The 11475-nt window shown below is 44.4% G+C and overlaps 1 long non-coding RNA gene across 1 annotated transcript; it reads right to left on the minus strand.

Annotated features, from left to right (window-relative positions):
* Nucleotides 1-3087: 3087 nt before the first annotated feature.
* On the minus strand, nucleotides 3088-4647 carry LOC308570271. Its single transcript, XR_014001062.1, has 2 exons — nucleotides 4131-4647; nucleotides 3088-3790 (listed from the first exon to the last, which is right to left on the minus strand). It is a non-coding gene; the product is annotated as an uncharacterized lncRNA (long non-coding RNA).
* Nucleotides 4648-11475: the final 6828 nt, after the last annotated feature.

Genomic DNA, 11475 nt, shown 5'->3' on the forward strand with positions numbered 1-11475 from the left:
TGAACTGGGTCCCTTACCAGTTACATTCCGCATTTTTCACATCCCCATTCTAAATTATGGATCTTTCGAGTCGCAGAGTTCTGCCTGGTGCCTGAGTTATGCATAACCTCTGTCACTTTCATTAGCTTAAGTAGCATTCTCGGTATGATTTATAAGGCAACAAAACAATGCATCATTTGCTCCACCTCGAAAGATCATGCCCCATCACCAGCAGTATTAATGGTAAAAATAAATCTTTCCTACCACAACGTGAGCACGTGGCATCCCTAAGTCCCAGCAAATGTCCTCATTGTTACTCCTCTGGGCAAGTTAGAGAATTCCCAAGGGCAATGCAATTATCATAACTGAGGGGAAACACAGACAAGAGGGTTTTAAACCATTCTGACACTGTGTGAACGTAGGAATTTGCCTTGGGTCACATCTGCACCACACATTTTAAGCACTACTGTATACCACTTTAACAGTCCTCCCAAAGGATTCTGGGAACTGTAGTTTGTTATGGGTGCTAGGAATTGTAGAACTGTGAGAGCTAAACAGTGGTACCCAAGATGCTTTGGGGCAAACCATGACTGTTAATGTGGTATAAAAGGTAAAGGGACCCCTGACCATTAGGTCCAGTCGTGACCGACTCTGGGGTTGCGGCACTCATCTCGCTCTATAGGCCAAGGGAGCCGGCGTTTGTCTGCATACAGCTTCCGGGTGATGTGGCCAGCATGATTAAGCCACTTCTGGTGAACCAGAGCAGCACACGGAAACGCCTTTACCTCCCCACCGGAGTGGTACCTATTTATCTACTTGCACTTTGACAAGTTTTCGAACTGCTAGGTTGGCAGGAACAGGGACCGAGCAACAGGAGCTCACCCCATTGCGGGGATTCGAACCGCCAACCTTCTGATCAGCAAGTCCTAGGCTCTGTGGGTTAACCCACAGCGCCACCCGCATCCCTGTTAATGTGGTATAGCCGTGCTTTAAATGTCTGGTATGGATGTGACCTTACACTGGGTCAAACCATTGGCCTGTCTAACTCAGTGTTGTCTACACTGACTGACAGAAGCTCTCCAGAACTTCAGCCAAGGGACACTCCCAACCCTAACTGGAGATGTCAAGGATTGAACCTGGGCCTTCTGCATGCAAGCAGACGCTTACACACTGAGTCACGGCCGTTCCTTAACATCTTGGCACACGGTGACATTCATGCATGCTCATAAATTTAAGCTGCCACACCAGCCTTCGCTAGTCTAGCAGTGCAAAAGAACTAGAGCCACAAGCTTTGCTCAGCAGATTAATCCTTTTAAATTACGGGAATCTGGAGAACCTGTGCCAGCGTTGATGGACTACAGTTCCCATTATCTGTAGCTAGTGGTCGGTCTAATCGGACTTGAAGGCCAGCCTTATCTGGAGAACCACACATTCTCCAGTTTGCATGTTTGATGATTAATGCAAAGGGAATTTTAATCTACAACACTTTAAACAGTGTTGTTTATTTTTATTTCTGGTTGATTTGGGTTCTAATATGTCAATGTCATAGGAAATGGAGAAGATGGTATTAAAGATTGCCTTTCTTACCAATGAACTGCAACTTTGTGCTTATGTTATCTCGTGCTTCCGCAGAGCAGGTGAAGCAAAATGGTGGACTGGCCTCCACTTCTATAAACTAACAGGAATCCAAACAGATAGAGGATAAGCAAAAGACAAAATCGTTGGGAGTTTCAAGAGTTTTGTGCATAGCTTTCTTGAAACACACTGGATTGATGCAAGTTGTTCAAACGTTCCCAATGGCCTACTGTTGTGTGGCCTTTCCATTGCCCTTGTTGCACATAAGGATTGGGACAGGCTCCTGGCTATAATCATTCCACCACTGCCCCAACGAAACACATATTTGTCAAAATGGGATTCTTCCTGCCTCCAGAGACTTCTGCTTAAGCAGACATTTCCCTCTTCAAAAAGGGAAATAAAAGGTTCATATCCTATCCAGACAAAAAGAAACATTTTCATTAAAGTAGCATTTTTCAAATTCTTCTGTCACAGCTACAAGGCAGAGGTACTTTCCTCAGACTGAGAGCTTAATGACCAGAGATTATTAATAACTATGGCCCAATAGGTCATGCAATCACACACCTCAGTAGTTCTCTCTTACCTACGGTATATAATCTTCCACTTTAGGTACTTCTCGAGAGCTGTGACACAACCAGGGTTTCACAAAGTGGATAAATTCAGAATAACACAAGATCCACAGAACTCTTGACAAGTGCGAGACAGGTGTCTTTCCACAGAGTAATAAAACTGTTCCCAGTTAGCATGTAATAATTATCCCATTCTCAGATAATCCTTGTCTTCATGCCCTTTCGATGGTGATTGGAGTCACTGCCTGTCTCATGGAAAATAATATAACCACTGGTGATAAGAAACATGTGGGGGGTTGATTTATGGACTTATTAAAAACACATTAGGAATTATTGAGGGATTGGAGCTAAAGATAGTGGTGGCTTAATTGGCAGCCAAATCATTTGGGCTGACTGGCAGAGGCGCTCTAAGGCTAGGACTCAGCTAGATAAAGCGTTTTATATGCGATAGAACACTGTGACACCAGATGGCGCTGTGGAGTCCCATCTTTCCCTACCGGATTTCCCCATATGAGTTTACAATGTGTTTAACTGAAATGCTTCTTTAATGTGTCTAGATCTAGCTGTAGACTAGCAATTCAGGGCAGTACAAGATGCAGAGGCTGTCAAGCCTATCAAGTATTTCTTGCCCTGCTGGGCATCATTGTTGGCCCTTTTTTATTCGCCCACCCACTGTTACAAGCTCTCAGGCAGAAACCATTAAATTCCATTTTAATATATAATATTTCCGAGTTTTGAAAACAACCAGTTGGAGGCTCAGTTTCACCTTCATCATGGAAAGGAAAAGGCCTACTAATTCTCCCTCCATCTGCAGCTCCTTACAGGGATCCCATTTGCACTGTCGTGAGTCCCATGGAAGTAAAGCTGAATAGAATTGTAAAAATAAATAAATAACCCAGCCAAGAAGCCTATCTGTTGCCTGTTCTTGACACTCCATGCCACAAGAGGAGACAGGGAGCACATGCAGATGACCTGCCTGTTTAATGAACATTTGCCCTGATTTGTTTGCAGGGAGGTTAGATGAAATTGTATCAAAGCAAGTGCTGTTTCACATTTTTCCAATGCAAATAGGAGAAAGTCTGCTCTTTGGGGGAAGCAGATTTGTTGCGTAAGTCAGCTAACTTTGTGTAACCTGAATTTTCCAGTATATGATCAGATTCCATCTCAAAATAGCCACAGCCTAGAAGCGTCCAGAGATAAAAAGGCAGGAACAAGGTGTGTTCTAGAATTTTAGTAGCCCTCATGCAGAATCCATGAGAGTTTTCCCCACTTAACCACTAAACAGAGGAGGGAACATGAACCAATGTGTCCTGTAACACATTCTCCCTCTGTTTACCCCATCACTTCTCCAGCCCCATCCCTCTTACAATGCTTGTCTTCCAGTCCCTAAACCCAGCTGTTGAGAGAGATTTGCTTGTTTCTCCTGAGTTCAGGGATGGGAAACATGTAACCCCCACTGATGTTGTTGGACAATTCTTATCATCCATGTCCATTGGCTGTGCTATTTGGTATTGTACTTCTGGAAGCTGAAGGCCAACACCAGCTGGAGGATCCTAGTTGGTACCAATAGAGGATACAGCAGGAGAGTGTTCATGTAAGGCTCCCAGGATGAATTGAAGCCAGGCAGGCTATCTTGTCCTATTCTAGGTGTCCAGGAGTCCAGCACTCTATCATAGGAAGAAGAAGAGTTTGGATTTGATGTCCCGCTTTATCACTACCCTAGGGAGTCTCAAAGCGGCTAACAATCTCCTTTCCCTTCCTCCCCCACAACAAACATTCTGTGAGGTGAGTGAAGCTGAGAGACTTCAGAGAAGTGTGACTAGCCCAAGGTCACCAAGCAGGTGCATGTGGAGGAGCAGGGACGCGAACCCAGTTCACCAGATTACGAGTCTTAACCACTACACCACACTGACATAGGAAGACAAACAGAGTCAGAACATTGGTCCATCTAGCTCAATGTTATCTACCACTGACTGTGGTTCAGGCAGGTATGTCTCCCAGCCCTACCTGGAGATGCCAGGGATTGAACATGTGACCTTCTGGATGCAGGGCAGATGCTACAACCCTTCTCTGTCACAGTGGCTCAGTGAGTCAGCTCCATGGGCTTGTTACAAGCCACTTTCACCACCTGACCAGCATCAGGCAGCACCTGTGAAATGGAATGTGTTTGGCTTCTAAAGCCCAAATGATACTTCCTTTTATGATGTACAGAAGAACTCAGAAATTCCGGAGCTTCTTGTTCTTAGCCCAATAAGCTTCTCACGACACTAAACTTGTTTTCGCTGGGCTGCTCCATCCAAGTGCCCCCAGAGCAAGACAAACCAGACTTGAAGCAGAAATTGCGTTCTTTCCAAAAAGAAAATAAAGGTAGAGTTTTGTTTTACTTTCTGTTATGTAACGCAGCCGAATATTGTGGTGTACAAACTTTTTTTAATAGTACTTCTTATGCAACATACACAGCCAGGTATTTTCAAAAAATCCAATCAAAACAAAGGTTGATGGGCAAGGTTCTGAGCTCACTGTTTTATATAACTAAATCACTGGTGCACCGACTGGCTTCAGAAAAACGCACATAGCATAGGATTAAGTCTCTGCTTGGCAATAAATAGAGGCATGTTGGTACATATTTCAGCTCATATTGTCATTGGAGCTTGAAAGGATAATGGCAAAACACATTTAAGCCCTGAAACAATGAACCCTAACATAGAGACTGCAATTACCATGCTAAAGGTTACCTGCAGCACAAAAACAATTGTATTTCTGCGCTTTTCTGCTCTCTGCAGTGTATCTGTATCAAGTAGGTATGAAAAGGGCTTGGGATTGACTCTCTTTTCAGAAATGCTGATCTTTAGCTTGGCATTTTGTGTTTGCAATTCAGGCTGGAGCAGCTTACCGCAGAGCTTAACAACGGCAGGGCTAAGACAACGCAGAGCCAGCCATGAAAAAGAAGTTACGTGTGACATGGGGTCGTTAAACTTTTGGTCTTAGAGATTAGACCAGCCACCTCCAGAGGGTCCACACTTTCCCCACCCCAGCCCAACCTCTTTTCAGATGTATAAGGCATCTCCCTCAGTATCTAGATTCGTTTGGGTCAACTTGCAGGTAGTTAGAAAAACAAAGGCCAGAGTGCAGACTTGAGTTTGTTGTTGTTGTTTAGTCGTGTCCGACTCTTCGTGACCCCGTGGACCAGAGTATGCCAGACACTCCGTCTTCCACTGCCTTCCGCAGTTTGGTCAAACTCATGTTACTAACTTCGAGAACACTGTCCAACCATCTCGTCCTCTGTCGTCCCCTTCTCCTTGTGCCCTCCATCTTTCCCAACATCAGGCTCTTTTCCAGGGAGTCTTCTCTTCTCATGAGGTGGCCAAAGTATTGGAGTCTCAGCTTCAGGATCTGTCCTTCCAGTGAGCACTCAGGGCTGATTTCCTGAAGAATGGAGAGGTTTGATCTTCTTGCAGTCCATGGGACTCTCAAGAGTCTCCTCCAGCCCCATAATTCAAAAGCATCAATTCTTGAGTTCTCAAGCATCAAGACTTGAGTTATGCTGAGCTAAAAGCTGGAAGCAAGGCAGCAGGCTGGGAAGGCAGAGGGTCAGAATCATGCCAGATTTTTGCTTGAATCCAAGGCTGTGGCTATGGGAGAAGCAAGACCCTCTTGGGGTGCTAAGGCTCGGGTTGTATATATGTGTAAATAAACCATGTATCACAAAGTCTCTGCTGTCCCTCATTCCAAAGGAGCCTGGGTGAGCACCTGGAACCCCTGGAATCTCACACCACTTGGAAATTGGGCTGGCTTGCAAGAATATCATCTAGTGTTTTCAGATGACTTGCTATTGAGCGTGCTCATAATAGAGACCCTTCTCTTTCCCAGGTTGTAACTAGGGCCACATTCACATCATACATTTAAAGCACCATGATACCATTTTGAACAGTCGTGGCTTCCTCTAAAGACTTCTGGGAGCTGTAGTTTGTTAGGGTGCTGAGAGTTGTTAGGAAGCACCTAGTCCCCCTCACAGAGCTGCAATTTCCAGAGTTTCTTCTGAAGCGGGATTGACTGCTAAACCATACTGAGAATTGTAGCTCTGCGAGGGGAATAGGCGTCTGCTTAATGTTATGCCAGTCTACACCAAGTATTTTGTTTCCTGACAACCGCGTGGTACAGATACGCAGAAATGTGCAGAGTTACTTCATAACTGGCATGATACTTCTGCACTCTGAGAGGCTTTAATTAACCAAAGGTTATCAGCAGTTTGCCTACAATCAATTTCATTTCAAAGGTATTTTATCAGCAGGAGACGAGAGACAAGAGTCAGCAAACTACAGGTGAGGAAAGGGATCACTCTTACTCCAATCCAGACCTACCGAGATCAGGGGCTTTCAAATTTTCTGCCTTCAGGGAACTCTTCCCTTGTTGCTATAAGCCACAAAAGCTCTGCATGTTGTAAAATATTGTACATCATTTTGTGTGTATGCAGCCCCTCCCTTTTATATATTTTTTTAAAAATAATAATAAAAAACAGAACGCCCTGGCCACCATTTTGTACTTGCCACAAGCAACACTACATCAGGAGCATTATGGGAAATGAAAATGGAGACTGCCTGATGCTTCTCAGGGGAGTTTACCAATCCATCCACCCTCACAGGTAACTCTGTGAGAGGAATAGGGGTATCCTAACAATGCTCAGTGCCCTCAACAAAGTACAGCTCCCAGAATTCTTTGGGGAAGGCCAATGACTGTTTAAAATGATATAAAAGTGCTTTAAATGTATGGTGTGAATGTGGCCAATGTCAAATAATGTCCACCTCATCCCTGGAGCCAGTCCTTCTCATGAGGAACACTGGTCAGTCTTGTTGCATCTTGACATTGCCCTGATGAATGCAAGACATCCACATTCTCCTGCAGTTGTATGTTACAGAGTTGTAATTGTGGGCAGTTGTAGGCAAGCCACCTGTCTGGAATGTTTGTCCACTGTTGCTGATCTTTTTTCTGAAGAATCACAGAGCTCTCAGGAACCCACTTTGAAAACCATAAACCTCCAACCACCGAGTAAAGATCTGGCCATTTGTCCATTCGCTCACACACCAACATTTCAGCATAATGCCAGTGAGGCATCAGGCATAAGCCTGCATTTTATTAATGTTTGATCAGGACTTGTATATTAAAGAGGGCTTAGATTTTCAAAAGTAGATTTTCAAATGTTTCATGCCAGGCAAGAAGGCTAGCTGCTTAAGAAAACAGTGCTTTCTTCCTCTTAGACAAGGGGCCTCTTTTGATTGATAGCAGAAAGCAATTCTCAAAGTCGTAAAAGCTGAAATTACAGACTGAGTAAGAACACTGACCCTACATGTTATAGAAGATAACAAAGGCAGAGATAAATATAATTAGGAATGGGCAAATAGTAAAATGATACCATGGGCCTCTCTTAAACCTTGAGCTGTATTTTCTAAGGCCAGAGGCAAATGGGGAAAAGCATCTAGCTGACAGAGAAAGAGAGGCTTTTTTTGGGAAGTCTTTTTAAAACTGTTTCTTTCTTAAACTGAGAGAGTTTGGGAAGAGCTAATGGAAACAAAGCAACTGGCTGGAGAAGGGGGGGGGATGTAAACTGAAGAGGTTTCTTCTGAAACTGTTTTAAACTGAGTTCTTTTTTTTTCTTTCTCTCTCTACTTTAAAAAAGGCCTTATTCCTTTTAGGAGGCTACCTGTGTTGTGTATTAAGTATATTGGCTTAAATGTAATTATGCAAAGGATTTAACAAATGCTAGAAGAGTTGTATTTATCCTGGAATTAAGTCAGCCAGCAGTTTAGCCCCCCTGCCAGACAGGAAGACGCCATCAAATGCTGTCCAGATATATTAGCTGTCAGACATTTGTTTAGAAACCTTCAAATGAAGGATATCTTTCAATGTTGATGTGAAACTCAAGATCCTTGACATATGTTTAAGATAAAAATTTAAGATTAACCATTTGTTTTAGAAGGCAATAGGGCAGGGAGGGCAAGAGGTGAGCTGGTAATTAAGATTCCTTGTTGAGACACATGTAAGATATATTACTACTTATTTGTCATTTATAGATGTAACAATATATAGCTGTTTGTGTTCCATATAAGGACAGGAGGATGTGGGTGTATCTTTTAGGATTGGATATAGCAATCAGCCAATAGGAAATCCAACTAGGCTGATTGGACAGAGGCAGCCACAGGAGGAGCAAAGGGGGCTGGATTAAGGGAATATAAGGGCTGGCCATAATGGCAGGAGCCAGGCCAGAGCTTGGTAACCATATACCACTGTGCCTCTCATTTATTTGTCTGACAAATAAATTATTATTTTAATTTCTCTATTGCTGCGTTGAATATTTCATTCCAGCTAAGCGTTAACCACAAGCAGGGTGCTACATTTTATGGTGCTCCTGTGACTCGGATAAGTGGTCTGCTGGAACGCAGCCCCTTCGCTCTACTGAGCAGGGTACAAGAGAGAGGATCTCTAAACTGCTTACCCAAGCGCGCACTGGTAAATTTTTCCAGGGGGAACGCAGAAGTCTCGTCTGTCTGATACCCTGCTCACTGGCGGCGACGGACCGGGGGGGAAACGGAACCAACCAGGGGTAAGTGCACAAAGGGATTTTTGGCCCTCCAATTAATTGGGAGGAAGAGAAGTCCTGATCAAACTTCTGCGTCTCAGTAAAGGGGAACTGAGTACGCTAGGTGGTTGGATACATCAGATGGTGATCTGGTGGGGGAAAAGGGAAGAATGGGAGGTAGTGTGTGGTGAAGTATCTAACGCATTGTATGTGTGAGAAAGTACAGAGCAATCTGTAGCTGACCTGAGTGTGGAGTGGGTAGTACTTCGGTTCCCAGTGAGGCGACTCCATCTGGGCAAGGAAACCCACGAAGCGTGTGTGTGAGTGACTGAGTGGATACTTCACAGGGCCATACAATGGGAGTTGGGGGTTCAAAAGGGGAAAATACACCTCTTGAATGTATGTTAAATAATTTTAAGAAAGCCTTCTCAGGGGCGTATGGAGTCAAAATGACGCCAGAGCGCCTGAGAACGTTATGTGAATTAGAGTGGCCGAATCAAAATATTGAATGGCCATCTCAAGGAACCTTTGATATAAATTTAGTAAGCAAACTTTCGTCTAACATCGCCAAAGAGACTGGAGGGTGCCCAGAACAATTTTCATATATAGATTCCTGGCTGAGCACATTAAATAAAAATCCTCCATGGATAAGGGAATGCAAAGTCCAACGATGCAAATTATTGGCTGTAAAAGCCGAAGCTAGGAAAGGAATCTTGCCAAATAAACTCAAACCCATTTTTGAGGGACCAGAGGAAGAGCTGCTTCCACCTCCACCCTATGCTCCACACCGAAGGGAGCCTAATCCAAACACTCCACCAGTTGTAACCCCAAGGCAAGAAAGTGGAATGAATAATGGGGCTGGAGTCACAGAATTTGATTCCTTGATAGATTATGATAAATATCTTCAGGAGGCATTGGAGGCCTATAATAAAGCCCAAGCAGAAGTGGTTATTCCATCTGTGAGTCCCAGTAGAACTCCATCTACAGTCTCTTTTAGTGAAACAACTGATTGCCTACCCCAAACCCCTGTACATCCAAGTCCTAGAGAATTATTACAGAAGTTACAGGGAGACCTTAATCGGTCAGCAAGCAATACAGCCAGGCGTATAAAGCTGCTAAAAGAACGCCTTGGGACAAATACCATCCCCTATGATTTGAGGCCCCTAGAGCAAGGCGAAGAGAAAGATCACGTAGTAGCCCCTCTCAGAAGAGTATTTGATGCACTTGAGGAGCCTGTGCTGGTTAACGGGCAACTCGGACCACGGCCACCTCGAACTTCGACCCTGCAATATATTCCATTCACGACTACAGATCTGATGAATTGGAAAACACACACCCCATCTTTTGCAGAAAAACCTCAGGCTATGATGGACTTGGTGACTTCAATAATAAATACTCATAGTCCTACTTGGACAGATTGCCGCCAGCTCCTGAATACTCTGTTTACCACTGAGGAAAGGAGAGACATAATTGAAAAGGCACAGATATATTTGCGTGAGCAGGCCAGAGTGGGAAATATTTTTAATATTGACCGTCATCTCCAGGACAACTTTCCCTTGGAAGATCCTAATTGGGATCCAAACAATGCAATTCACCTGGCCAGGCTTACTACCTACCGCCAGACGCTTGTGCAAGGTATCTGCAGGGCATGCCAGAAGCCCACTAATATGTCTAAAGTCTCAGGAGGGTAGACGTGTTACCCATAACACTGTTTCGTGTTCGGTGCACACCCACAAAAAGACTTAAGTTGTCACCTTTTGAGCTCCTGTATGGGAGGCCGCCCTCCTTTGTTCAGGATAGTCCAACTGACCTCAAACAAATAAGAGACCATGTGACACAGGGACAAGTGCAATCTCTCTCCCGTGTTTTTGTCTCTCTCCCGTGTTTGTTTGTTTGTTTGTTTGTTTTTATCTTAACAGGTGGGCCCTCGAGCGCACGCCGTGCAGCATTGCCGTGCCGATTCATCAGCTTCAGGCTGGCATAGCATATGGGTGAAAGAGTGGAAACGTGATCCACTTGCACCTAAGTGGCGTGGACCTTACACCGTCTTGCTCTCTACTCCAACAGCGGTGAAGGTAGCTGAGGTGACCCCCCTGGATTCATCACTCCCGTTTGAAGAAGTCCGAAGGCAGTTGGACGTGCAAAGGTGACCCCTCTAATCCTCTTAAACTGACTCTCTCCAAAAACCCCTGTATCTAGCCCTACCGGGAACGGGCTAGGTCACGGGCAACATTAGACGACCGGCCTGCTGCAGCCACACCCTGGAAGCTGGCTGACTTGCGCACGCCTGAAGCTTGAGGAGCGTCTGAACCAGCGACTGTGAAAGGGAAGATTCTCTTATACAATTGATTGACTGCCCCCTTGTGGAACAATTATCAGGGATATTACACATTGGGGATCCTTGGGATATATGTTTTGGTCTTGGTGGTTCCCCGTTTCTGTCACTGGGGGAATTATATTGGGACTAATATTTATGCTATCACAATAAGGTAATCTTTTGTGGAAGGAATGCATATGCTAGACATCAACATGATATTATTATTAATCCTGATCCCTTGGGAAGGGGAAGGGTCCTTGAATCTGACCAAATTTGCTAAATATGGATTCCGCTATGACCACAATATGTGGGTAGGTTTAGCTGAAATGGTAAGCCAATGTTGCAAATAGGACTAATTGCCTTGTTTGCTCTCTTGGGCCAGATGATTCAGAGGGAGGTATGCCCTTATTACCGATACCATTAAATGCCATTGGTATGGTAAGCGAAATGCCACAACAAAC

The sequence above is a fragment of the Podarcis bocagei genome, assembly GCF_964188305.1.
Source record: "Podarcis bocagei genome assembly, chromosome: 12".
NCBI lineage: Eukaryota > Metazoa > Chordata > Lepidosauria > Squamata > Lacertidae > Podarcis > Podarcis bocagei.